The following is a 24,504-nucleotide window of genomic DNA, read 5'->3' as shown; positions in this document are numbered from 1 at the left end:
ACCTTATCATGTAAGTTTTATTATTGGCGATCCGTGCACTTGCTGGTTATTGTATCGAAGTTGTGAAATTTGATTGATTGAGCACAAGTTTTGGAGATAAGGATCACAATTCGTGCACCAAGTTTTTGGCGCCGTTGCCGGGGATTGTTCGAGTTTACAACTGACGGTTCATCGTGTTGCTCAATTGGGTAATTTTCTTCTTATTTTATTTTCAAAAGTTTTCAAAAATATTTTCTTCTTTTTCGTTTTTCCAATTAATATTCGAAAAAAAATAAAAATAAATATATTTTTCTTCAGAATTTTAAGAATGAATTCTAGTGTTTCATGAGATGTTGAATCCTGGCTGGCTGTAAAGCCATGTCTAAATTCCTTTGGACTGAGGATTCAACTAATCACTTCAATGCATGTAATAGCATACTAAAGCTTGGCTGGCTATTAAGCCATGTCTAACCCTCAGATTGGAGCTTTAGACTGAGAGTGCAAGATTCCTGGAGTTCATATTAAAAATTTTGGAATCTTTATTTTTCTTTTTCACATTAATTTTCGAAAAAAATTTAAAAAAATTTATAAAATCATAAAAATCAAAAATATTTTGTGTTTCTTGTTTGAGTCTTGAGTCAATTTTTAAGTTTGGTGTCAATTGCATTTTTTCTAAAAAATTTATGCATTTTTCGAAAATTCATGCATTCATAGTGTTCTTCATGATCTTCAAGTTGTTCTTGGCCAGTCTTCTTGTTTGATCTTCATATTTTCGTGTTTTGTGTCTTTTCTTGTTTTTCATATACATTCTTGCATTCATAGTGTCTATGCATGAAAAATTTCTAAGTTTGGTGTCTTGCATGTTTTCTTTTCTTGAAAATTTTTCAAAAATAAGTTCTTGATGTTCATCTTGACATTCAAAGTGTTCTTGGTGTTCATCTTGACATTCATAGTGTTCTTGCATGCATCATGTGTTTTGATTTATAATTTTCATGTTGTGAGTCAATTTTTTTGTTTTTCTCTTTCATCATAAAAAATTCAAAAATCAAAAAAATATCTTTCCTTTTTTCTCTCATAAATTTCTAAAATTTGGATTGACTTATTTTTTTCAAAAATTTTTAAAATTCAATTGTTTCTTATGAGTCAAATCAAATTTTCAATTTAAAAATCTTATCTTTTTTAAAATCTTTTTCATTTTTCTTATTTATTTTCGAAAATTTTAAAAATATTTTTAAAAAATATTTTTCTTAATTTTACATCATATTTTCGAAAATATCATCAACAATTAAGGTTTTGATTCAAAAATTTCAAGTTTGTTACTTACTTGTTAAGAAAGATTCAAACTTTAAGTTCTAGAATCATATCTTGTGATTTCTTGTGAATCAAGTCATTAATTGTGATTTTAAAAATCAAATCTTTTTCAAAACTAATTTCAATCATATGTTTTCAAAAATATCTTTTTATCTTATCTTTTTCAAATACCTTTTCTAACTTCTTATCTTCTTATCTTTTAAAAATTGAATTTCAAATCTCTTTCAACTAACCACTTAACTTTTTATTTGATTCTTATCTTTACTAAAACTGCCCAACTAACTTTTTACCTTTAATTTTCGAAAATCTCTTCCCTCTTTTTCAAAATTTCTTTTTAATTAACTAATTATTTTAATTTTTGATTTTAATTTTATTTCATTCCTAATTTTCGAAAACTACTAACCTTTTTCAAAAACTATTTTCGAAATTTAACTTTAAAGTTTAATTTTTATTTTTCGAATTTTCTCACCTCCCTTCTTCTTCTATTTATTTATTCATTTACTAACACTTTTCTTCATCTCATATCTCTGCTCCCCTCACCCTTGTGTTTGGATTCTCCTCCTTTCTCTTTCTTTACATTACATTCTTTTCTTCTTCTACTCACACAAAGGAATCTCTATACTGTGACATAAAGGATTCCATGTTTTCTTTGTTATTCCTTTCTTTTTCATATGAGCAGGAGTAAGGACAAGAACATTCTTGTTGAAGCAGATCCTGAACCTGAAAGGACTCTGAAAAGGAAACTAAGAGAAGCTAAAATACAACAATCCAGAGACAACCTTACAGGAATTTTCGAACAAGAAGAGGATATGATAGCCGAAAATAATAATAATGCAAGGAGGATGCTTGGTGACTTTACTGCACCTAATTCCAATTTACATGGAAGAAGCATCTCCATTCCTGCCATTGGAGCAAACAATTTTGAGCTGAAACCTCAATTAGTTTCTCTGATGCAATAAAACTGCAAGTTCATGGACTTCCATCTGAAGATCCTTTTCAGTTCTTAACTGAATTCTTGCAGATTTGTGATACTGTTAAGACTAATGGAGTAGATCCTGAAGTCTACAGGCTCATGCTTTTCCCTTTTGCTGTAAGAGACAGAGCTAGAATATGGTTGGACTCTCAACCTAAGGATAGCCTGAACTCTTGGGATAAGCTGGTCAAGGCTTTCTTAGCCAAGTTCTTTCCTCCTCAAAAGCTGAGTAAGCTTAGAGTGGATGTTCAAACCTTCAGACAGAAAGAAGGTGAATCCCTCTATGAAGCTTGGGAGAGATATAAGGAACTGACCAAAAACTGTCCTTCTGACATGCTTTCAGAATGGACCATCCTGGATATATTCTATGATGGTCTGTCTGAATTAGCTAAGATGTCATTGGATACTTCTGCAGGTGGATCCATTCACCTAAAGAAAACGCCTACAGAAGCTCAAGAACTCATTGACATGGTTGCTAATAACCAGTTCATGTACACTTCAGAGAGGAATCCTGTGAGTAATGGGACGCCTCAGAAGAAGGGAGTTCTTGAAATTGATACTCTGAATGCCATATTGGCTCAGAATAAAATATTGACTCAGCAAGTCAATATGATTTCTCAGAGTCTGAATGGAATGCAAGCTGCATCCAACAGTACTCAAGAGGCATCTTTTGAAGAAGAAGCTCATGATCCTGAGAACCCTGCAATAGCAGAGGTGAATTACATGGGTGAACCATATGGAAACACCTATAATCCCTCATGGAGAAATCACCCAAATCTCTCATGGAAGGATCAACAAAAGCCTCAACAAGGCTTTAATAATGGTGGAAGAAACAGGTTTAGCAATAGCAAGTCTTTTCCATCATCCACTCAGCAATAGACAGAGAACTCTGAACAAAATACCTCTAATTTAGCAAACTTAGTCTCTGATCTATCTAAGGCCACTCTGAGTTTCATGAATGAAACAAGGTCCTCCATTAGAAATTTGGAGGCACAAGTGGGCCAGCTGAGTAAGAAGATCACTGAAACCCCTCCTAATGCTCTCCCAAGCAATACAGAAGAAAATCCAAAAGGAGAGTGCAAGGCCATTGATATAACCATCATGGCCGAATCCAAGAAGGAAGGGGAGGACGTGAATCCCAAGGAGGAAGACCTCCTGGGACGTCCAGTGATCAACAAGGAGTTTCCCTTTGAGGAACCAAAGGACTCTGAGGCTCATCTAGAGACCATAGAGATCCCATTAAACCTCCTTACGCCCTTCATGAGCTCTGATGAGTATTCTTCTTCTGAAGAGAATGAGGATGTTACTGAAGAGCAAGTTGCCAAGTTCCTTGGTGCAATCATGAAGTTGAATGCCAACTTATTTGGTAAAGAGACTTGGGGAGATGAACCTCCCCTGTTCACCAATGAACTAAATGCATTGGATCAACTGAGATTGCCTCAGAAGAAACAGGATCCTGGAAAGTTCCTAATACATTGTACCATAGGCACCATGACCTTTGAGAAGGCTCTATGTGACCTTGGGTCAAGAATAAACCTCATGCCACTCTCTGTAATGGAGAAACTGGAATCTTTGAGGTGCAAGCTGCTAGAATCTCATTAGAGATGGCAGACAATTCAAGAAAAGAGGCTTATGGACAGGTAGAGGACGTGTTAGTAAAGGTTGAAGGCCTTTACATCCCTGCTAATTTCATAATCCTAGATACTGGGAAGGATGAGGATGAATCCATCATCCTTGGAAGACCCTTCCTAGCCACAGCAAGAGCTGTGATTGATGTTGACAGAGGTGAACTAGTCCTTCAATTGAATAAGGACTCCCTTGTGTTTAAAACTCAAGGTCATCCCTCTGTAAACATGGAGAAGAGGCACAGTAAGCCTCTCTCGGTACAGAGTCAACTAAAGCACCCACAGTCAAACTCTAAGTTTGGTGTTGGGAGGCCTCAGCCAAACTCTAAGTTTGGTGTTGAACTCCCCTATCCAAACTCTAAGTTTGGTGTTGGGAGTCTATAAAATTGACCTGATCACCTGTGTGGCTCCATGAGAGACCACTGTCAAGCTATTGACATTAAAGAAGCGCTTGTTGGGAGGCAACCCAATTTTTTTATTTATCTAATTTTATTTTTATTTTATTGTTCTTTCATTTTTTATTAGGTTCATGATCATGTGGAGTCACAAAATAAATAGAAAAACAAAAAACAGTAGAAGAAAAATCACACCCTAGAGGAAAGGCTTACTGGCGTTTAAACTCCAGTAAGGAGCATCTGGCTGGCGTTCAACGCCAGAACAGAGCATGGATCTGGCGTTGAATGCACAAAACAAGCAGCATCCTGGCGTTCAGACGCCAGGAATGCACACTGAGGAAAGCTGGCACTGAACGCCAGAAACAAGCATAGAACTGGCGTTCAACGCCAGAAACATGCTGCATCTGGGTGCTGAACGCCCAGAACAAGCATCAATTTGGCGTTTAAACGCCAGAATTGCATGCAAAGGCATTTTACATGCCTAATTGGTGCAGGGATGTAAATCCTTGACACCTCAGGATCTGTAGACCCCACAGAATCATCTCAGCATCTGTGGACCCCACAGGATCCTCACCTACCTCCACTCCTACTCTTCCCTCTTCTCAATGTTCATCCTCTCTTCCCAATAAACACCTTTCCCCAAAACTCTTCACCAATCAAATCAAGCTCTCTTCCCTACTACCCCTTCACCACTCACATCCATCCACTCTTCCCCATAAACCTACCTCATAAACCCCACCTACCTTCGAAATTCAAAATCACTTTCCCACCCAAACCCACCCTAAATGGCCGAACCTAACCCCTCTCCCTCCACTATATAAACCACTCCATTCTTCTTCATTTTTCACACAACAAAACCCTCTCATCCCCTTCTTGGCCGAGACACAACCCTCTCTCCCTCTCTTCCATTTCTTCTTCTTCTTCTTTTCTTTCTTCTCTTGCTCGAGGGCGAGCAATATTCTAAGTTTGGTGTGGTAAAAGCATAAAGCTTTTTGTTTTTCCATTACAATTGATGGCACCTAAGACCGGAGAATCCTCTAGAAAAGGGAAAGGGAAGACAAAAGCTTCCACCTCCGAGTCATGGAAGATGGAAAGATTCATCTCCAAAGCCCATCAAGACCACTTCTATGATGTTGTGGCCAAGAAGAAGGTGATCCCCGAGGTCCCTTTCAAACTCAAGAAAAATGAGTATCCGGAGATCCGACATGAGATCCATAGAAGAGGTTGGGAAGTTCTAACAAACCCCATCCAACAAGTCGGAATTCTAATGGTTCAAGAGTTCTATGCTAATGCATGGATCACTAGGAACCATGATCAAAGTAAGAACCCGAACCCAAAGAATTATCTCACTATGGTTCGGGGGAATTACTTAGATTTTAGTCCGGAAAATGTGAGGTTGGCGTTCAACTTGCCAATGATGGAAGAGAACGCACGCCCCTACACAAGGAGGGTCAACTTTGATCAATAGTTGGACCAAGTCCTCATGGACATATGTGTGGAAGGAGCTCAATAGAAGATTGACTCAAAAGGCAAACCGATTCAACTAAGAAGATTGGATCTTAAGCCTGTAGCTAGAGGATGGTTGGAGTTCATTCAACGCTCAATCATTCCCACTAGCAACCAGTCTGAAGTTACTATAGACCGGGCCATCATGATCCATAGCATCATGATTGGAGAAGAGGTGGAAGTTCATGAGATTATACCTCAAGAACTCTACAAGGTGGCTGACAAGTCCTCCACTATGGCAAGGTTAGCTTTTCCTCACATCATTTGCCATCTATGCAATTCGGCTAGGATTGACATAGAGGGAGATATCCTCATTGATGAGGACAAGCCCATCACTAAGAAAAGGATGGAGCAAACAAGAGAGCCTATTCATGGATCTCAAGAGACGCATGAAGAAGCTCATCACCAAGAAATCCCTGAGATGCCTCAAGGGATGTACTTTCCTCCATAGAATTTTTGGGAGCAAATCAACACCTCCCTAGGAGAATTAAGTTCCAACATGGGACAACTAAGGGTGGAACATCAAGAGCACTCAATCATCCTCCATGAAATTAGAGAAGATCAAAGAGCTATGAGGGAGGAGCAACAAAGACAAGGAAGAGACATAGAAGAGCTCAAGGACATCATTGGTTCCTCAAGAAGAAAACGCCACCATCACTAAGGTGAACTCATTCCTTGTTCTCAAATTTTCTGTTTTTCATTTTCTTTATGTTAAGTGCTTATCTATGTTAGTGTCTTATTACATGATCATTAGTATTTAGTAACTTTGCCTTAAAGTAGTGAATATGAATCCATCACCTCTCTTAAATGAAAAATGTTTTAATTCAAAAGAACAAGAAGTACATGAATTTCAAATTTATCCCTGAACTTAGTTTAATTATATTGATGTGGTGACAATACTTTTTGTTTTCTGAATGAATGCTTGAACAGTGCATATGTCTTTTGAAGTTGTTGTTTATGAATGTTAAATATGTTGGCTCTTGAAAGAATAATGACAAGGAGACATGTTATTTGATAATCTGAAAAATCATAAAAATGATTCTTGAAGCAAGAAAAAGCAGTGAATACAAAGCTTGCAGAAAAAAAAATGGCAAAAAAAAAATAAATAGAAAAAAAAAAGCAAGCAGAAAAAGCCAAAAGCTCTTAAAACCAAAAGGCAAGGGTAAATAAAAAGGATCCCAATGCTTTGAGCATCAGTGGATAGGAGGGCCTAAAGGAATAAAATCATGGCCTAAGCGGCTAAACCAAGCTGTCCCTAACCATGTGCTTGTGGCGTGAAGGTGTCAAGTGAAAACTTGAGACTGAGCAGTTAAAGTCAAGGTCCAAAGCGAAAGAAGAGTGTGCTTAAGAACCCTGGATACCTCTAATTGGGGACTTTAGAAAGCTGAGTCACAATCTGAAAAGGTTCACCCAGTTATGTGTCTGTGGCATTTATGTATCTGGTGGTAATACTGGAAAACAAAGTGCTTAGGGCCACGGCCAAGACTCATAAAGTAGCTGTGTTCACGAATCAACATACTAAACTAGGAGAATCACTAACACTATCTGAACTCTGAGTTCCTATAGATGCCAATCATTCTGAACCTCAATGGATAAAGTGAGATGCCAAAACTATTCAAGAGGCAAAAAGCTACAAGTCCCGCTCATCTGATTGGAGCTATGTTTCATTGATAGTTTGGAATTTATAGTATATTCTCTTCTTTTTATCCTATTTGATTTTCAGTTGCTTGGGGACAAGCAACATTTTAAGTTTGGTGTTGTGATGAGCAGATAATTTATACGCTTTTTGGCATTATTTTTAGTATGTTTTTAGTAGGATCTAGTTACTTTTAGGGATGTTTTTATTAGTTTTTATGTTAAATTCATATTTCTGGACTTTACTATGAGTTTGTATGTTTTTCTGCGATTTCAGGTATTTTCTGGCTGAAATTGAGGGACTTGAGCAAAAATCAGATTCAGAGGTTGAAGAAGGACTGCTGATGTTGTTGGATTCTGACCTCCCTGCACTCAAAGTGGATTTTCTGGAGCTACAGAACTCCAAATGGTGCGCTCTCAACGGCGTTGGAAAATAAACATCCAGGGCTTTCCAGCAATATATAATAGTCCACACTTTGCTCACGTTTAGAAGACGCAAAAGGGCGTTGAACGCCAGTTCTACGCTGCAGTCTGGAGTTAAACGCCAGAAACACATCACGAACCAGAGTTGAACACCAAAAACACATTACAACTTGGCGTTCAACTCCGAAAGAAGCCTCTGCACGTGTAAACTTCAAGCTCAGCCCAAGCACACACCAAGTGGGCCCCGGAAGTGGATTTATGCATCAATTACTTACTTCTGTAAACCCTAGTAACTAGTTTAGTATAAATAGGACTTTTTACTATTGTATTTGACATCTTGGGATGTCTAGTTCTTAGATCATCGGGGCTGGCCATTCGGCCAGGTCTGAACCTTTCACTTATGTATTTTTCAACGGTAGAGTTTCTGCACTCCATAGATTAAGGTGTGGAGCTTTGCTGTTCCTCATGATTTAATGCAAAGTACTACTGTTTTATATTCAATTCAACTTATTCCGCTTCTAAGATATCCATTCGCACCCAAGAACATGATGAATGTGATGATTATGTGACGCTCATCATCATTCTCACTTATGAACGCGTGCCTGACAAACACTTCCGTTCTATATGCAGATAAGCAAGAATGAGTATCTCTTAGATATCTAATACAGAGGACCGAGTCCGAGATATTAAAATCTTCATGGTATAAGTTAGAACCCATGGATGGCCATTCCTAAGATCCGGAAAGTCTAAACCTTGTCTGTGGTATTCCGAGTAGGATCTGGGAAGGGATAGCTGTGACAAACTTCAAACTCGCGAGTGCTGGGTGTAGTGACAGACGCAAAAGGAGGGTGAACCCTATTCCAGTATGATCGAGAACCTCCAGATGATTAGCCATGCCGTGACAGAGCATTTGGACCTTTTTCACAGAGAGGATGGGATGTAGCCATTGACAACGGTGATGCCCTATATAAAGCTTGCCATGGAAAGGAGTAGGAAGGATTGGATGAAGACAGCAGGAAAGCAGAGGTTCAGAGGAACGAAAGCATCTCTATACACTTATCTGAAATTCTCACCAATGAATTACATAAGTATTTCTATCTTTATTTTCTGTTTATTTATTATTATTATTCGAAAACTCCATAACCATTTGATATCCGCCTGACTGAGATTTACAAGGTGACCATAGCTTGCTTCAAGCCGACAATCTCCGTGGGATCGACCCTTACTCACGTAAGGTTTTATAACTTGGACGACCCAGTGCACTTGCTGGTTAGTTGTATCGAAGTTGTGACAAATCATGAATTAAGATTAGAGCACCAAGTTTCTGGAGCCATTACCAGGGAGCCATTATCAGTATGTTGATTCTTGAACACAGCTACTTTATGAGTCTTGGCCGTGGCCCTAAGCACTTTGTTTTCCAGTATTACCACCGGATACATAAATGCCACAGACACATAACTGGGTGAACCTTTTTAGATTGTGACTCAGCTTTGCTAAAGTCCCCAATTAGAGGTGTCCAGGGTTCTTAAGCACACTCTTCTTTTGCTTTGGACCTTGACTTTAACCGCTCAGTCTCAAGTTTTCACTTGACACCTTCACGCCACAAGCACATGGTTAGCGACAGCTTGGTTTAGCCGCTTAGGCCAAGATTTTATTCCTTTAGGCCCTCCTATCCACTGATGCTCAAAGCCTTGGGATCCTTTTTATTTACCCTTGCCTTTTGGTTTTAAGGGCTATTGGCTTTTTCTGCTTGCTTTTTCTTTTTCTTTCTATTTTTTTCGCCATTTTTTATGCAAGCTTTGTATTCACTGCTTTTTCTTGCTTCAAGAATCATTTTTATGATTTTTCAGATTATCAAATAACATGTCTCCTTGTCATCATTCTTTCAAGAGCCAACATATTTAACATTCATAAACAACAACTTCAAAAGACATATGCACTGTTCAAGCATTCATACAAAAAACAAAAAGTATTGTCACCACATCAATATAATTAAACTAAGTTCAGGGATAAATTCGAAACTCATGCACTTCTTGTTCTTTTGAATTAAAACATTTTTCATTTAAGAGAGGTGATGGATTCATATTCACTACTTTAAGGCAAAGTTACTAAATACTAATGATCATGTAATAAGACACTAACATAGATAAGCACTTAACATAAAGAAAACGAAAAACAGAAAATTTGAGAACAAGGAATGAGTCCACCTTAGTGATGGTGGCATTTTCTTCTTGAGGAACCAATGATGTCCTTGAGCTCTTCTATGTCTCTTCCTTGTCTTTGTTGCTCCTCCCTCATAGCTCTTTGATCTTCTATAATTTCATAGAGGATGATTGAGTGCTCTTGATGTTTCACCCTTAGTTGTCCCATGTTGGAACTTAATTCTCCTAGGGAGGTGTTGATTTGCTCCCAAAAATTCGGTGGAGGAAAGTGCATCCCTTGAGGCATCTCAGGGATTTCTTGGTGATGAGCTTCTTCATGCGTCTCTTGAGATCCATGAATAGGCTCTCTTGTTTGCTCCATCCTTTTCTTAGTGATGGGCTTGTCCTCATCAATGAGGATATCTCCCTCTATGTCAATCCCAGCCGAATTGCATAGATGGCAAATGAGGTGAGGAAAAGCTAACCTTGCCATAGTGGAGGACTTGTCAGCCACGTTGTAGAGTTCTTGAGGTATAATCTCATGAACTTCCACCTTTTCTCCAATCATGATGCTATGGATCATGATGGCCCGGTCTATAGTAACTTCAGACTGGTTGCTAGTGGGAATGATTGAGCGTTGAATGAACTCCAACCATCCTCTAGCTACAGGCTTAAGGTCCAATCTTCTTAGTTGAACCGGTTTGCCTTTTGAGTCAATCTTCCATTGAGCTCCTTCCACACATATGTCCATGAGGACTTGGTCCAACCTTTGATCAAAGTTGACCCTCCTTGTGTAGGGGCATGCGTTCTCTTCTATCATTGGCAAGTTGAACGCCAACCTCACATTTTTCGGACTAAAATCTAAGTAATTCCCCCGAACCATAGTGAGATAATTCTTTGGGTTCGGGTTTTTACTTTGATCATGGTTCCTAATGATCCATGCATTAGCATAGAACTCTTGAACCATTAGAATTCCGACTTGTTGGATGGGGTTTGTTAGAACTTCCCAACCTCTTCTATGGATCTCATGTCGGATCTCTGGATACTCATTTTTCTTGAGTTTGAAAGGGACCTCGGGGATCACCTTCTTCTTGGCCACAACATCATAGAAGTGGTCTTGATGGGCTTTGGAGATGAATCTTTCCATCTTCCATGACTCGGAGGTGGAAGCTTTTGTCTTCCCTTTCCCTTTTCTAGAGGATTCTCCGGTCTTAGGTGCCATCAATGATAATGGAAAAACAAAAAGCTTTATGCTTTTACCACACCAAACTTAGAATATTGCTCGCCCTCGAGCAAGAGAAGAAAGAAAAGAAGAAGAAGAATTAGAAGAAATAGAAGAGAGGGAGAGAGGGTTGTGTCTCGGCCAAGAAGGGGATGAGAGGGTTTTGTTGTGTGAAAAATGAAGAAGAATGGAGTGGTTTATATAGTGGAGGGAGAGGGGTTAGGTTCGGCCATTTAGGGTGGGTTTGGGTGGGAAAGTGATTTTGAATTTTGAAGGTAGGTGGGGTTTATGAGGTAGGTTTATGGGGAAGAGTGGATGGATGTGAGTGGTGAAGGGGTAGTAGGGAAGAGAGCTTGATTTGATTGGTGAAGGGTTTTAGGGAAAGGTGTTTATTGGGAAGAGAGGATGAACATTGAGAAGAGGGAAGAGTATGAGTGGAGGTATGTGGGGATCCTGTGGGGTCCACAGATGCTGAGATGATTCTGTGGGGTCCACAGATCCTGAGGTGTCAAGGATTTACATCCCTGCACCAATTAGGCATGTAAAATGCCTTTGCATGCAATTCTGGCGTTTAAACGCCGAATTGATGCTTGTTCTGGGCATTCAGCGCCCAGATGCAGCATGTTTCTGGCATTGAATGCCAGTTCTATGCTTGTTTCTGGCGTTCAGCGCCAGCTTTCCTCAGTGTGCATTCCTGGCATCTGAACGCCAGGATGCTGCTTGTTTTGGGTGTTCAACGCCAGATCTATGCTCTCTTCTGGCGTTAAATGCCAGCCAGATGCTCCTTACTGGCGTTTAAACGCCAGTAAGCCCTTCCTCTAGGGTGTGATTTTTCTTCTGCTGTTTTTTATTCTTCTATTTATTTTGTGACTCCACATGATCATGAACCTAATAAAAAAATGAAAGAACAATAAAATAAAAATAAAATTAGATAAATAAAAAAATTGGGTTGCCTCCCAACAAGCGCTTCTTTAATGTCAATAGCTTGACAGTGGGCTCTCATGGAGCTACACAGGTGATCAGGTCAATTTTATAGACTCCCAACACCAAACTTAGAGTTTGGATAGGGGAGTTTAACACTAAACTTAGAGTTTGGCTGAGGCCTCCCAACACCAAACTTAGAGTTTGACTGTGGGGGCTTTAGTTGACTCTGTACTGAGAGAGGCTTACTGTGCCTCTTTTCCATATTTACAGAGGGATGACCTTGAGTTTTAAACACAAGAGAGTCCTCATTCAATTGAAGGACCAGTTCACCTCTGTCAACATCAATCACAACTCTTGCTATGGCTAGGAAGGGTCTTCCAAGGATGATGGATTCATCCTCATCCTTCCCAGTATCTAGGATTATGAAATCAGCAAGGATGTAAAGGCCTTCAACCTTTACTAACACGTCCTCTACCTGTCCATAAGTCTCTTTTCTTGAATTGTCTGCCATCTCTAATGAGATTCTAGCAGCTTGCACCTCAAAGATTCCCAGTTTCTCCATTGCAGAGAGTGGCATGAGGTTTATTCTTGACCCAAGGTCACATAGAGCCTTCTCAAAGGTCATGGTGCCTATGGTACAAGGTATTAGAAACTTTCCAGGATCCTGTTTCTTCTAAGGAAATCTCAGTTGATCCAATGCATTTAGTTCATTGGTGAACAGGGGAGGTTCATCTCCCCAAGTCTCTTTACCAAATAAGTTGGCATTCAACTTCATGATTGCACCAAGGAACTTGGCAACTTGCTCTTCAGTAACATCCTCATTCTCTTCAGAAGAAGAATACTCATCAGAGCTCATGAAGGGCGTAAGGAGGTTTAATGGGATCTCTATGGTCTCTAGATGAGCCTCAGAGTCCTTTGGTTCCTCAAAGGGAAACTCCTTGTTGATCACTGGACGTCCCAGGAGGTCTTCCTCCTTGGGATTCACGTCCTCCCCTTCCTTCTTGGATTCGGCCATGATGGTTATATCAATGGCCTTGCACTCTCCTTTTGGATTTTCTTCTGTATTGCTTGGGAGAGCATTAGGAGGGGTTTCAGTGATCTTTTTACTCAGCTGGCCCACTTGTGCCTCCAAATTTCTAATGGAGGACCTTGTTTCATTCATGAAACTCAGAGTGGCCTTAGATAGATCAGAGACTAAGTTTGCTAAATTAGAGGTATTTTGTTCAGAGTTCTCTATCTGTTGCTGAGTGGATGATGGAAAAGGCTTGCTATTGCTAAACCTGTTTCTTACACCATTATTAAAGCCTTGTTGAGGCTTTTGTTGATCCTTCCATGAGAGATTTGGGTGATTTCTCCATGAGGGATTATAAGTGTTTCCATATGGTTCACCCATGTAATTCCCCTCTGCTATTGCAGGGTTCTCAGGATCATGAGCTTCTTCTTCAAAAGATGCCTCTTGAGTACTGTTGGATGCAGCTTGCATTCCATTCAGACTCTGAGAAATCATATTGACTTGCTGAGTCAATATTTTATTCTGAGCCAATATGGCATTCAGAGTATCAATTTCAAGAACTCCCTTCTTTTGAGGCGTCCCATTACTCACAGGATTCCTCTCAGAAGTGTACATGAACTGGTTATTAGCAACCATGTCAATGAGTTCTTGAGCTTCTGCAGGCGTTTTTTTTAGGTGAATGGATCCACCTGCAGAAGTATCCAATGATATCTTAGCTAATTCAGACAGACCATCATAGAATATATCCAGGATGGTCCATTATGAAAGCATGTCAAAAGGACACTTTTTGGTCAGTTCCTTGTATCTCTCACAAGCTTCATAGAGGGATTCACCTTCTTTCTGTCTGAAGGTTTGAACATCCACTCTAAGCTTACTAAGCTTTTGAGGAGGAAAGAACTTGGCTAAGAAATCCTTGACCAGCTTATCCCAAGAGTTCAGGCTATCCTTAGGTTGAGAGTCTAACCATATTCTAGCTCTGTCTCTTACAGCAAAAGGGAAAAGCATGAGCCTGTAGACTTCAGGATCTACTCCATTAGTCTTAACAGTATCACAGAACTGCAAGAATTCAGTTAAGAAATGAAAAGGATCTTTAGATGGAAGTCCATGAAACTTACAGTTTTGTTGCATAAGAGAAACTAATTGAGGTTTCAGCTCAAAATTGTTTGCTCCAATGGCAAGAATGGAGATGCTTCTTCCATGTAAATTGGAATTAGGTGTAGTAAAGTCACCAAGTATCCTCCTTGCATTATTATTATTTTTGGCTGCCATATCCTCTTCTTGTTCAAAAATTCCTGTAAGGTTGTCTCTGGATTGTTGTATTTTAGCTTCTCTTAGTTTCCTTTACAGAGTCCTTTCAGGTTCAGGATCTGCTTCAACAAGAATGTTCTTGTCCTTGCTCCTGCTTATATGACAAAGAAGGGAATAACCAAGAAAATATGAAATCCTCTATGTCACAGTATAGAGATTCCTTTGTGTGAGTAGAAGAAGAAAAGAATGTAATGTAAAGAAAGAGAAGGGAGGAGAATCCAAACACAAGGGTGAGGGGAGCAGAGATATGAGATGAAGAGAAGTGTTAGTAAATGAATAAATAAATAGAAGAATAAGGGAGGTGAGAAAATTCGAAAAATAAAAATTAAATTTTAAAGTTAAATTTCGAAAATAGTTTTTGAAAAAGGTTAGTAGTTTTCAAAAATTAGGAATGAAATAAAATTAAAATCAAAAATTGAAATAATTAGTTAATTAAAAAGAAATTTTGAAAAAGAGGGAAGGGATTTTCGAAAATTAAAGGTAAAAAGTTAGTTGGACAGTTTTACTAAAGATAAGAATCAAATAAAAAGTTAAGTGGTTTGTTGAAAGAGATTTGAAATTCAATTTTTAAAAGATAAGAAGATAAGAAGTTAGAAAAGGTATTTGAAAAAGATAAGATAAAAAGATATTTTTGAAAAGATATGATTGAAATTAGTTTTGAAAAAGATTTGATTTTTAAAATCACAATTAATGACTTGATTCACAAGAAATCACAAGATGTGATTCTAGAACTTAAAGTTTGAATCTTTCTTAACAAGTAAGTAACAAACATGAAATTTTTGAATCAAAACATTAATTGTTGATGATATTTTAGAAAATATGATGTGAAATTAAGAAAAAGATTTTTAAAATTTTCGAAAATAAATAAGAAAAATGAAAAAGATTTGATTTTTGAAAAAGATTTTGAAAAAGATAAGATTTTTAAATTGAAAATTTGATTTGACTCATAAGAAATAATTGAATTTTAAAAATTTTTGAAAAAAGTCAATCCAAATTTTTGAAATTTATGAGAGAAAAAAGGAAAGATATTTTTTTTATTTTTGAATTTTTTATGATGAAAGAGAAAAACAAATTTTTTAGAAAAATACAATTGACACCAAACTTAAAAATTGACTCAAGACTCAAACAAGAAACACAAAATATTTTTGATTTTTATGATTTTATAATTTTTTTTTAATTTTTTTCGAAAATTAATGTGAAAAAAAAAATAAAGATTCCAAAATTTTTAATATGAATTCCAGGAATCTTGCACTCTCAGTCTAAAGCTCCAATCTGAGGGTTAGACATGGCTTAATAGCCAGCCAAGCTTTAGTATGCTATTACATGCATTGAAGTGATTAGTTGAATCCTCAGTCCAAAGGAATTTAGACATGGCTTTACAGTCAGCCAGGATTCAACAAATCATCATGAAACACTAGAATTCATTCTTAAAAATTCTGAAGAAAAATATATTTTATTTTTTGAAAATATTTTTTTTTCGAATATTAATTGGGAAAAACGAAAAAGAAGAAAACATTTTTGAAAAATTTTTGAAAACTTTTTGAAAATAAAATAAGAAGAAAATTACCTAATCTGAGCAACACGATGAACCGTCAGATATCCAAGCTCGAACAATCCCCAGCAACGGCACCAAAAACTTGGTGCACGAATTGTGAATCACACTTTTCACAACTCGTACCACTAACCAGCAAGTGCCCTGTGTCGTCCAAGTAATACCTTACATGAGTAAGGGTCGATCCCACGGAGATTGTTGGTCTGAAGCAAGCTATGGTTATCTTGCAACTCTTAGTCAGGATATTAATTTGTGGTTATCAGTTGACTTGCAAATGAACAAGAGAGCATGAATTAAAGGTGACTTGTTATGCAGTAATGGAGAATATATTGGAGTTTTGGAGATGCTTTGTCTTCTGAATCTCTGCTTTCCTCTGTCTTCTTGTTCACACACGCATGTTCCTCCTATGGCAAGCTGTATGTTGGTGGATCACCATTGTCAATGGCTACCATCCGTCCTCTCAGTGAAAATGGTCCAGATGCGCTGTCACCGCACGGCTAATCATCTGTAGGTTCTCGATCATACCGGAATAAGATTTACTATCCTTTTGCGTCTGTCACTACGCCCAGCACTCGCGAGTTTGAAGCTCCTCACAGTCATCCAATCCCTGAATCCTACTCGGAATACCACAGACAAGGTTTAGACTTTCTGGATTCTCATGAATGCTGCCAATGGATTCTAGCTTATACCACGAAGATTCTGATTAAGGAATCTAAGAGATACTCATTCAATCTAATGTAGAATGGAGGTGGTTGTCAGACACACGTTCATGGATTGAGAATGGTGATGAGTGTCACGGATCGTCACCTTCATCATAATGAAGCGCGAATGAACATCTTAGATTGGAACAAGCGTATTTGAATAGAAAACAGAAATACTTGCATTAATTCATCGAGACACAGCAGAGCTCCTCACCCCCAACAATGGAGTTTAGAGACTCATGCCGTCAGAGATTACAAAGTTCAGATCTGAAATGTCATGAGATACAAAATAAATCTCTAAAAGTTGTTCAACGACAGAGGCGGCTAAATCCCGCCATGAAGGAGGTGGTGCAGAAAGAGGTCACCAAGTTACTAGAGGCTGGGATTATCTATCCTATTTTTGATAGCCCCTGGGTGAGCCCTGTCCATGTTGTCCCTAAAAAGGGAGGAATGACAGTGGTTCATAATGAAAAGAATGAACTGGTTCCTACAAGAACAGTTACAGGGTGGCGTATGTGTATTGACTACAGAAGGCTCAATACAGCCACCAGGAAGGATCATTTTCCTTTACCATTCATAGACCAGATGCTAGAGAGACTAGCAGGTCATGAATATTACTGCTTTTTGGATGGCTATTCAGGTTACAACCAAATTGTAGTAGATCCTCAAGACCAAGAGAAAATAGAATTCACATGTCCTTCTGGAGTGTTTACCTACAAAAGGATGCCTTTTGTTCTGTGTAATGCACCTGCAACCTTTCAGAGGTGCATTGGTGCACGAAATTGTGATGTCCAGGCTCAAACTATTCCTGGAACGTGAGCAACTTGGTACGCGTAATCGTGATTACACATTCATAATTTGTCACAACTTCGATACAACTAACCAGCAAGTGCACTGGGTCGTCCAAGTAATACCTTACGTGAGTAAGGGTCGAATCCCACGGAGATTGTTGGTATGAAGCAAGCTATGGTCACCTTGCAAATCTCAGTCAGGCGGATATAAAATAATCATGGAGTTTTTGAATAATAAATAATAGAATAGGGATAGAGATACTTATGTAAATCATAGTTAGGAATTTCAGATAAGCGAATGGAGATGCTTTTCGTTCCTCTGAACCTCTGCTTTCCTACTATCTTCATCCAATCAATCTCACTCCTTTCCATGGCTGGCTTTATGTGATACATCACCACTGTCAATGGCTACTTTCGGTCATCTCTCGGGAAAATGATCCAATGCCCTGTCACGGCACGGCTAATCGTCTGGAGGCATCACCCTTGCCAATGGCTTCATCTTTTCCTCTCAGTGAATAATATGCTCACGCACCCTGTCACGGCACGGCTATTCATCTGTCGGTTCTCGATCATGCTGGAATAGGATTTACTATCCTTTTGCGTCTGTCACTAACGCCCTGCAATCGCGAGTTAGAAGCTCGTCAAAGTCATTCAATCATTGAATCCTACTCGGAATACCACAGACAAGGTTTAGACCTTCCGGATTCTCTTGAATGCCGCCATCATTCTAGCTTACGCCACGAAGATTCTGGTTAAGAGATCTAAGAGATATTCATTCTAGCTTATTTCATGTAGAACGGAAGTGTTTGTCAGGCACGTGTTCATAGGGGAGATGGTGATGAGCGTCACACATAATCATCACCTTCATCACGTTCTTGGGTGCGAATGGATATCTTAGAAGCGAAATAAGATGAATTGAATAGAAAACAGTAGTACTTGCATTAATCTTTGAGGAACAGCAGAGCTCCACACCTTAATCTATGGAGTGTAGAAACTCTACCGTTAAAAATACATAAGTGAAAGGTCCATGCATGGCCGAGATGGCCAGCCCCCAAATCATGATCAAAGGATCATAAGGTAATCCAAAGATGCCTAATACAATAGTAAAAGGTCCTATTTATAATAAACTAGCTACTAGGGTTTACATGAGTAAGTAATTGATGCATAAATCCACTTCCTGGGCCCACTTGGTGTGTGCTTGGGCTGGTCTTGAGTGTTGCACGTGTAGTGGTCCTTTCTGGAGTTGAACGCCAGCTTTTGTGCCAGTTTGGGCGTTCAACTCTGGTTTTGGCACCTTTTCTGGCGCTGGACGCCAGATTTGGGCAGAAAGCTGGCGTTGAACGCCAGTTTACGTCATTTATTCTTGGCCAAAGTATGGACTATTATATATTGCTGGAAAGCCCTGGATGTCTACTTTCCAACACAATTAGAAGCGCGCCATTTCGATTTCTGTAGCTCCAGAAAATCCACTTTGAGTGCAGGGAGGTCAGAATCCAACAACATCAGCAGTCCTTCTTCAACCTCTGAATCTGATTTCTGCTCAAGTCCCTCAATTTCAGTTAGAAAATACCTAAAATCATAGAAAAATACACAAACTCATAGTAAAGTCCAGAAATGTGAATTTAACATAAAAACTAATGAAAAAATCCCTAAAAGTAACTAGATCCTACTAAAAACATACTAAAAACAATGTCAAAAAGCGTATAAATTATCCGCTCATCACAACACCAAATAAATTGTTGCTTGTCCCCAAGCAACTGAAAATCAAATAGGATAAAAAGAAGATAATATACTATAAATTCCAAACTATCAATGAAACATAGCTCCAATCAAATGAGCGGGACTTATAGCTTTTTGCCTCTTGAATAGTTTTGGCATCTCACTTTATCCATTGAGGTTCAGAATGATTGGCATCTATAGGAACTTCAGATTTCGAATAGTGTTATTGACTCTCCTAGTTCAGTATGATGATTCTTGAACATAGCTTCTTTATGAGTCTTGGCCGTGGCCCTAAGCACTTTGTTTTCCAGTATTACCACCGGATACATAAATGCCACAGACACATAATTGGGTGAACCTTTTCAGATTGTGACTTAGCTTTGCTAAAGTCCCCAATTAGAGGTGTCCAGGGTTCTTAAGCACACTCCTTGTTTTTGCTTTGGACCTTGACTTTAACCGCTCAGTCTCAAGTTTTCACTTGAAACCTACACGCTACAAGCACATGGTTAGGGACAGCTTGGTTTAGCCGCTTAGACCAGGATTTTATTCCTTTAGGCCCTCCTATCCACTGATGCTCAAAGCCTTGGGATCCTTTTTATGTGCCCTTGCCTTTTGGTTTTAAGGGTTATTGGCTTTTTGCTCTTGCCTCTTGGTTTTAAGAGCTTTTGGCTTTTTCTGCTTGCTTTTTCTTTTTCTTTCTATTTTTTTTGCCTATTTTTTTATATTTTTTTTCTGCAAGCTTTGTTCTTTGCTGCTTTTTCTTGCTTCAAGAATCATTTTTATGATTTTTCAGATTATCAAATAACATGTCTCCTAGTCATCATTCTTTCAAGAGCCAACATATTTAACATTCTTAAACAACAACTTCAAAAGACATATGCACTGTTCAAGCATACATTCAGAAAACAAGAAGCATTGTCACCACATCAATATAATTAAGCTACGTTCAAGGATAAATTCGAAACTCATGTACTTCTTGTTCTTTTGAATTAAAACATTTTTCATTTAAGAGAGGTGATAGATTCATAGAACATTCATATCTTTAAGACAAAGTTACTAACTACTAATGATCATGTAATGAAGACACAAACATAGATAAGCACATAACATAGAAAACGAAAAACAGAGAAATAAGAACAAGGAATGAATCCACCTTAGTGATGGTGGCGTTTCCTTCTTGAGGAACCAATGATGTCCTTGAGCTCTTCTATGTCTCTTCCTTGTCTTTGTTGCTCCTCCGCTTTTTGATCTTCTCTTATTTCATGAAGCATGATGGAGTGCTCTTGATGTTCCACCCTTAGTTGTCCCATATTGGAACTCAATTCTCCTAGGGAGGTGTTGATTTGCTCCCAATAATTTTGTGGAGGAAAGTGCATTTGAGGCATCTCAGGGATCTCATGGAAATGAGCTTCTTGTGCCTCTTGAGCTCCATGACTGGGCTCTCTTGCTTGCTCCATCTTTTTCTTAGTGATGGGCTTGTCCTTTTTAATGAGGATATCTCCCTCTATGTCAATCCCAGCTGAATTGCATAGGTGGCAAATGAGGTGAGGAAAGGCTAACCTTGCCATAGTGGAAGACTTGTCAGCCACCTTGTAGAGTTCTTGAGGTATAATCTCATGAACTTCCACCTCTTCTCCAATCATGATGCTATGGATCATGATGGCCCGGTCTATAGTAACTTCAGACCGGTTGCTAGTGGGAATGATTGAGCATTGAATAAACTCCAACCATCCTCTAGCTATAGGCTTGAGGTCCAATCTTCTTAGTTGAACCGGCTTGCCTTTGGAGTCAATCTTCCATTGAGCTCCTTCTACACATATGTCCATAAGGACTTGGTCCAACCTTTGATTAAAGTTGACCCTTCTAGTGTAGGGGCGTTCATCTCCTTGCATCATGGGCAAGTTAAACGCCAACCTCACATTCTCCGGACTAAAATCTAAGTATTTCCCCCGAACCATTGTAACATAGTTCTTTGGATCCGGGTTCTTACTTTGATCATGGTTCTTGGTGATCCATGCATTGGCATAGAACTCTTGAACCATTAGGATGCCAACTTGTTGGAAGGGATTTGTTAGAACTTCCCAACCTCTTCTTTGAATTTCATGTCGGATCTCTGGATACTCATTTCTTTTGAGTTTGAAAGGGACCTCAGGGATCACCTTCTTCTTGGCCACAACATCATAGAAGTGGTCTTGATGGGCTTTGGAGATGAACCTTTCCATCTCCCATGACTCGGATGTGGAAGCTTTTGTCTTTCCTTTCCCTTTTCTAGAGGATTCTCCGGTCTTAGGTGCCATCAATGGTAATGGAAAAACAAAAAAGTTATGCTTTTACCACACCAAACTTAGAATATTGCTCGCCCTCAAGCAATAAACAAAATAATAGAAGAAGAAGAAGAAGAAATATGGAGAGGGAGAGGGAGATGTGGTTTCGGCCAAGAAGAGTGTAGAGGGGTGTGTTGTGTGAATTTGATGAAGAATGGGGGTCTTTATATAGGGAAGGGAGGGGGGGTTAAGGTTCGGCCATATGGGTGGGTTTGGGTGGGAAATTGGTTTTGAATTTTGAAGGTAGGTGGAGTTTATGAGGTAGGTTTATGGGGAAGAGTGGATGGATGTGAGTGGTGAAGAGGTGATGGGGAAGAGAGTTTGAGGTGATTGGTGAAGGGTTTTTGGGGAAGAGTGTTTATGGGGTTGTGTGAAAGAGAATAGTGAGAAGAAGTGAGTGGAGGTAGGTGGGGATCCTGTGGGGTCCACAGATCCTGAGTGGATCCTGTGGGGTCCACAGATCCTGAGGTAATCAAGGATTTATATCCCTGCACCCATTAGGCATGTAAAAATGCCTTTGTACCCAACTCTAGGCGTTCAGCGCCAGGTTGGTGGCCGTTTTGGGCGTTCAACGCCCATTTGTGTGCCATTTCTGGCGTTGAACGCCAGAACCATGCCTGTTCTTGCGTTCAGCGCCCAGAAGCTGCCCATTTTGGGCGTTCAGCGCCAGCACCATGCTCTGTTCTGGCGCTGAACGCCAGACAGATGCTCCTCCAGGGGCGCTTCTTTAGTGTCAATAGCTTGACAGTGGGCTCTCATGGAGCCTCACAGATGTGCAGAGCTTTGTTGAGACTCTCCAACACCAAACTTAGAGTTTGGATATGGGAGTTCAACACCAAACTTAGAGTTTGGTTGTGGCCTCCCAACACCAAACTTAGAGTTTGACTGTGGCGGCTCTGGTTGACTCTGCTTTGAGAGAAGCTTTTTCTGCTTCCTCTCCATGGTTGCAGAGGGAGATTCTTGAGTTTTAAACACAAGGGAGTCCTCATTCCATTGAAGGACTATTTCACCTCTGTCAACATCAATCACAGCTCTTGTTGTGGCCAGGAAAGGTCTTCCTAGGATGATGGATTCATCCTCTTCCTTTCCAGTATCCAGGACTATGAAATCAGTAGGGATGTAAAGGCCTTCAACCTTTACTAACACATCCTCTACTTGTCCATAAGCCTGTTTTCTTGAACTGTCTGCCATCTCTAATGAGATTTTAGCAGCTTGCACCCTATAGATTCCCAGTTTCTCTATTACAAAGAGGGGCATGAGGTTTATTCCTGAACCAAGGTCACATAGAGCCTTAAAGATCATGGTGCCTATGGTGCAGGGTATTATGAACTTTCCAGGATCCTGTCTCTTTTGAGGCAATGTCAGTTGATCCAGATCACTTAGTTCATTGATGAACAAGGGAGGTTCAACTTCCCAAGTATCAATGCCAAATAATTTGGCATTCAGCTTCATGATTGCACCAAGAAACTTGGCAGTTTGCTCTTTAGTAACATCCTCATTCTCTTCAGAAGAGGAATACTCATCAGAGCTCATGAAGGGCATAAGGAGGTTCAATGGAATCTATATGGTCTCTAGATGAGCCTCAGAGTCATTTGATTCCTTAGAGGGAAGCTCCTTATTGATCACTGGACGTCCCAGGAGGTCTTCCTCCTTGGGATTCACGTCCTCCACTCCCCTTGTAGGTTCGGCCATGCTGCTTATGTCAATGGCCTTGCACTCTCCTTTTGGGTTCTCTTTTGTATTGCTTGGGAGAGTACTAGGAGGGATTTCAGTGATCCTTTTACTCAGCTTGTCCACTTGTGCTTCCAGATTTCTAATGGAAGACCTTGTTTCATTCATGAAACTTACAGTGGCCTTAGATAGATCAGAGACAAGATTTGCTAAATTAGAAGCATTTTGTTCAGAGTTCTCTGTCTGTTGCTGAGTTGATGATGGAAAAGGCTTGCTATTACTAAACCTGTTTCTTCTACCATTATTAAAGCCTTGTTGGGGCTTTTGATCCTTCCATGAGAAATTTGGATGATTTCTCCATGTTGAGTTATAGGTGTTTCCATAAGGTTCACCTAAGTAATTTACCTCTGCTATTGCAGGGTTCTCAGGATCATAAGCTTCTTCTTCAGAAGATGCCTCTTGAGTACTATTGGATGCAGCTTGCATTCCATGCAGACTTTGAGAGATCATATTGACTTGCTGAGTCAATATTTTATTCTGAGCCAATATGGCATTCAGAGTATCAACCTTAAGAACTCCCTTCTTCATAGGCATCCCATTACTCACAGGATTCCTTTCAGAAGTGTACATGAACTGGTTATTAGCAACCATGTCAATGAGTTCTTGAGCTTCTACAGGCGTTTTCTTTAGGTGAATGGATCCACCTGCAGAAGTGTCCAGTGACATCTTTGATAGCTCAGATAAACCATCATAGAATATATCCAGGATGGTCCATTCAGAAAGCATGTCAGAAGGACACTTTTTGGTCAACTGTTTGTATCTTTCCCAAGCTTCATAGAGGGATTCACCTTCTTTCTGTCTGAAGGTTTGAACATCAGCTCTAAGCTTGCTCAGCTTTTGAGGAGGAAAGTACTTGGCTAAGAAAGCCGTGACCAGCTTATCCCAAGAGTTCAGGCTATCTTTGGGTTGAGAATCCAACCATAATCTAGCTCTGTCTCTTACAGCAAAAGGGAAAAGCATGAGCCTGTAGACTTCAGGATCTACTCCATTAGTCTTAACAGTATCACATATCTGCAAGAATTCAGTTAAGAACTGAAAAGGATCTTCAGATGGAAGTCCATGAAACTTGCAGTTCTGCTGCATCAGAGAAACTAATTGAGGTTTCAGCTCAAAGTTGTTTGCTCCAATGGCAGGAATGGAGATGCTTCTTCCATGTAAATTGGAATTAGGTGCAGTAAAGTCACCAAGCATCTTCCTTACATTATTATTATTATTTTCGGCTGCCATCTCCT

General features: G+C 39.4%; 3 non-coding genes across 3 annotated transcripts; 2 read left to right on the top strand and 1 right to left on the bottom strand.

The window, feature by feature from the left end:
• Window positions 1-2,494: 2,494 nt before the first annotated feature.
• Window positions 2,495-2,602, bottom strand: LOC112774706 (small nucleolar RNA R71). Its single transcript, XR_003189174.1, has one exon. It is a non-coding gene; the product is annotated as a small nucleolar RNA R71 (small nucleolar RNA).
• An 11,309-nt stretch (window positions 2,603-13,911) lies between these two features.
• LOC112774826 (small nucleolar RNA R71) lies at window positions 13,912-14,019 on the top strand. The gene has a single exon (XR_003189285.1). It is a non-coding gene; the product is annotated as a small nucleolar RNA R71 (small nucleolar RNA).
• A 9,973-nt stretch (window positions 14,020-23,992) lies between these two features.
• Window positions 23,993-24,100, top strand: LOC112773655 (small nucleolar RNA R71). The gene has a single exon (XR_003188194.1). It is a non-coding gene; the product is annotated as a small nucleolar RNA R71 (small nucleolar RNA).
• The last annotated feature ends 404 nt before the right edge of the window (window positions 24,101-24,504 follow it).

Source organism: Arachis hypogaea, chromosome 18, assembly GCF_003086295.3.
Source record: "Arachis hypogaea cultivar Tifrunner chromosome 18, arahy.Tifrunner.gnm2.J5K5, whole genome shotgun sequence".
Classification (NCBI taxonomy): Eukaryota; Viridiplantae; Streptophyta; class Magnoliopsida; order Fabales; family Fabaceae; genus Arachis; species Arachis hypogaea.
The sequence above is the reverse complement of the archived record's forward strand: the minus strand, read 5'-3'. Positions and strand labels throughout refer to the sequence as shown.